We start from the raw sequence: 4,719 nt of genomic DNA, 5'->3' as shown, positions 1-4,719 counted from the left end.
TCCTTCCTTCCTTCCTTCCTTCCTTCCTTCCTTCCTTCCTTCCTTCCCATCCCCCCCATCCCTTTCTATCTGTATTTGGTACATTCAGGCAACATTTTATCTAGTTGTACGTGTGTCAGAAGTCACTAACTTATTTATATTGAGCACATCTTAAGAATACAGCCAATGTCTCGCAAGCTCCTTACCTCTCTACACTTAATTTCTTTACTTTCTTTATTTGCTTCTGGTCTCTCTAACAGATTCTCATGTTCTCACAACATTAGATATGTAACGTATAGAAATGTTGGACACGTGCCATTTCTAAGTAGTATGACACACACACGTGACAAGCATCTCTCAATTCCTTCCTTCTCAGTTTTTCATTCCAATGAACACCAGTTGTTCTGTACCAGCTTCTTTCTTCATCCTTGTCTTCTTATCCTTCACTTTCCTTGGACGTGGGGACATTGTTCGGAAGAAATATGGGAGTTCACCTGACCTAGACAAGCCTCTGCTGTTAGTGAAAATACCACAGTAGGGGTGACTTCTGCTTCACGTTTGTTTCTTCCTTAATTATAGTTTCATTAGGCCTAGAGGGAGTGGCCACACCTAGGGCTTTTATGAACTGTGGGGAAGCCAGCTCTCCCTTTCTCTCTCAGGGTGTGTGTGTGTGTGTGTGTCCCACATGGTGACCCAGCCTTCTTTTTTTTTTTTTTTTTTTTAAATTTTTTTTTTTTAAGATTTTATTTATTTATTCATGAGAGACAGAGAGAGAGAGAGGCAGAGGGAGAAGCAGGCTCCCAAGGAGCAGGGAGCCCGATGTGGGACTCGATCCCAGGACGCTGGGATCATGACCTGAGCCGAAGGCAGACGCTTAACCGTCTGAGCCACCCAGGCGCCCGTGACCCAGCCTTCTAATGCAGAGCTTGCCTCAGCTACTTCACCAAGGACCTGAGGGGTGGTGCAGAGGAGCGCTGGAGGAGGAAGACGGTATCCCTGACAATGACCTTATGCATCCATTAGGCGTCCTCACTTCACCTTAACTCCCTGTACTTTTCAACTCCTTAGCGAAGATTGGAACATTAAACCTCCAAAGACCACACCCTTGCCATGCAGGAGCTCCTAGGTTATTCATTGTTCATCTTGCTTCCATCAATCATTGGGTCATATTAAATGTAATATTTACGTCCTTATGGGTAGAGAGATATTTGAAATATAAGCAAATATGCTTCAGATATAGATACGTTCATGAGTAAGTCTCCGCAGACATACTTAGCTACTACGCTCACTGTTTTTTACTACTGTGATCAAATGAAGTAATGGTGTCTTTAGGAGACCTCTAGCTTATGAGAAAAAGGTAGAGGAAGGTTCTTTATCGAAGTGCATATCCCTAGGCCCTACTTGGGCCCTGGGCATATCTTTTACTGACTTCTAGCTGCATCTTATGCTTCCTTAAATAAGACTCAATAAATGTTTATTAGTGGTAGTAGTATTTTTGTAGTCTGATTCAACTCTGGACTTTTTTCTCTCTTTCTCATATTCCCTGATCTCTTCACAACACTCTTCCTTTGAGTGTATCTGGCTTCCCTTGGAGACTCTAATCCAAAGAGTCATTTCCTGAAAGTCCCAATTTTTGTGAAATTCCCCTTGTCTTTCAAATATTTGAAATTCCTTTTTTTTTTTTAAATATTTTATTTATTTATTTGACAGAGAGAGACACAGCGAGAGAGGGAATACAAGCAGGGGGAATGGGAGAGGGAGAAGCAGGTTTCTCGTGCAGCAGGAAGCCCGATGCAGGGCTCGATCCCAGGACCCTGGGATCATGACCTGAGCCTAAGGCAGACGCTTAACGACTGAGCCACCCAGGCGCCCCAAATATTTGAAATTCTTAACACTGCAAATGCATATGTGCTCACAGGAAAAAATCTTGTTTTGTTTTTTGCTTGTTCAACACTCTTGGGAAGAGGAAAATTAAAAGTATTTCATCTCTTGCCTCCCATCTGAGCTTTCTCTTGTTTCTGTCTCCACGGCGGGAAGCAAAAGCAAGCATTTACCTTGATAACGGGCACACCACCATCATTGAAGCTTTGGTGCCAGACGACCTTGGGCTGGCCTCTTGGCTCAAGGACCCGCTAATCTTGCGGTCGTGGGCAGAATTATGTAACTTATCTGTTCCTCAGCTTTCTTATCTGTGGAGTGGGGTTGATAATCAAAGCCCCTGGAGCATAGGGTCTTCGTCAGGATGGAGCTGTTAAACATTTCAACACTAACAACAGGGCCTGAGGAAGCGTAAACACAAATAGATAGTCGGGGTGAAGGGCATGTTTCTCTGCACACAGCAATGTGAATCCTGGCTGTTCTCACTCTCCGGTGAGGAATAATGTAGTGTAGTAGCTTAAGCACACGAGCTTTGTGGTCGGTAAGCATTAGACCGAACCCAGATGATTCCAGTGTTGTGTGACCTTGGGCAGGTGATTTAGTCTCTCCAAGCCTCCATGCCCTTACTAGTGACTTGGAATAGGATGATGCAGGTTTACTTTCAGGGCGATGATACATGGAAACCACTAGATTGCACCTGAACAGAATAGCAGGTTCTCTGTTAGAAAAAAGAAATTGCCCATGCCTTCTATCTCTTTAATCCACTAATTTTAAAACTTGTTTTGGGAATTTCTTTGTCATTTCAATTTGCATATGCAGCTTATTGTTTTTCATAAGACGCTTTCTTCAGTAACTCTTCACTTCCCCGAAAACTTCCCAATTTGCTTCTGTCTCAACTTGCTCCAGTGAGAGAAGCTTCGTTATAATGGAGGACCCGCCTTCCAACAGAGCGCTGGAAGATTCTAAGCGGAGTTCTTTTTTTTTTTTTTTAAAGATTTTATTTATTTATTTGAGAGAGAGAGAACGAGAGACAGAGAGCACGAGAGGGAGGAGGGTCAGAGGGAGAAGCAGACCCCCCGCTGAGCAGGGAGCCCGATGCGAGACTCGATCCCGGGACTCCAGGATCATGACCTGAGCCAAAGGCAGTCGCTTAACCAACTGAGCCACCCAGGCGCCCTCTAAGCGGAGTTCTAAGTGAGGCTTTGTCACATCCTCAGTGATCTTAGTAGTGCAGTCAGGAGTAAACACCCCTGACAGGTCAAATAATCGTTGCTATTGATGTGACTCATCACAAGTCTTATGTTGGAATCTTAGGGTGTGCGTAGGAGAGAAGAGGTGCATGTGCATGCGCGTGTGCATTGGCTTCTCCCATCCAAAGCCTCATTTTCCCTCTTTGGGACACCTTGCTCTGGGAGTGACCGCAACCGGACGCCCCGGTTCTCCTTCTGACTTTCCTCTGAGTGGCTGTGCTTTTTGCCACCTGCCAAGGTTTCCGTGATCCCGGGAGCCACACCCGGAGCTCCGCGCGCCGGCTTCCACCCGCGCTGCGTTGTGACCTGGTCCCCACCCTCCATCCTGTTGGTAGCACCGGGCTCGTCCCGTTGCTATGGACTCTACGCAGCTCGCGTCTGCTCGGTGGTACATAGTTGTCTTTTTCTCTCACCTTTTTTTCTGAACCGGCACCTTCGCCCTGTCTAGTTCTCTTTCGATACTGCTCCTCGTGCTTCTCTCTCCCCTTGGGGGCTCTCCAGTGCGGGCACCGAAGGAGGGGTCGGGGAGGGTGGCGGCCCGGACTGAGTACGCTTGGGGCATTTCTCCCCCCCTTCCTGCGCTCCTCGCTCCTCCTCATTTGAAGTCCACACCCCTCTTGGAACGGATAGCTTCGATTCCTCTGCTGACCCATATCACCTCCTAGAATGATTCAGTAGCTGATCTACGCTCTTATCTCCAGAGCGCCCCCGCTTCCCCCCCGCCCTGCCCCACATCCTGGTAGGAGCGCAGTCTCTGGATTCCTTAACCCCACAAGGTCTTAGATCCCACAACCCTCGGGCCAAGCACTGAATGTGCCTTTATCTTACAAGACAGTTCGTTCTCAGCATCTTTTCTTTCAGAGTTTCCAAGCCACATATTCTCTCTCTCCCTGTCTTGGACCATTCACTCATGCCATTCCTTGTTTCTGTCACTTATACATCTGCAGATGGACCTCCTGACTTTCTATGAGTCTGAACTATTCTGGCACCTTTTTAGATGCTTTTCTCAATAGGCATTTACTATGGACTGAAGAAAAGAAGATGGGGTTCGAGCCTAATGACTTTAATTCATTTAGTTACCTGCTCAAAATAAGGGGAGTGAGACCGGGCGCAATGGATGGTACTCAATAGTGTTATATAAATACATCTAGCTCCAAAAATACAAACACTGCAAATCAGACAAAGGCTCTCTTGACATTTTTTGCTGCTTTATTTTTCAGAAATAACTATTAGTATCAATCTGGTGTGCATTTTTCCAGCCCCTTTTTTTCTCTTTATTTGCATCCCTTACTAAAATAAGCCACGTGGGAATGGATAGCAGGCACTCAGTGAGGACTGGCAGAATGAATGAGTGAGCCCATGTACACACACATATACATAAACTGCTTTGTGTATGTGTTTGCGAATACGTTTTGATATAAATCGTTTTATTTTATACATATTATTTGGCAACTTGGTTTTTTCTACTTAACAGCATATCCTGGGAATATTTCCATGGTACCACAAATTGCTTTATTTCATTCAACAGTACCGCTGCCTAGTACGGTATGTTATGGATAGTTATTTTTCATCCGTTTACGGATGGGTATTTATGTGTTTCCTACATGTTGCC

The sequence above is a fragment of the Mirounga leonina genome, unplaced genomic scaffold, assembly GCF_011800145.1.
Source record: "Mirounga leonina isolate KUSES-001 unplaced genomic scaffold, KU_Mleo_1.0 Mir_174, whole genome shotgun sequence".
Taxonomy (NCBI): Eukaryota; Metazoa; Chordata; class Mammalia; order Carnivora; family Phocidae; genus Mirounga; species Mirounga leonina.
This window is presented reverse-complemented; position numbering follows the sequence as displayed.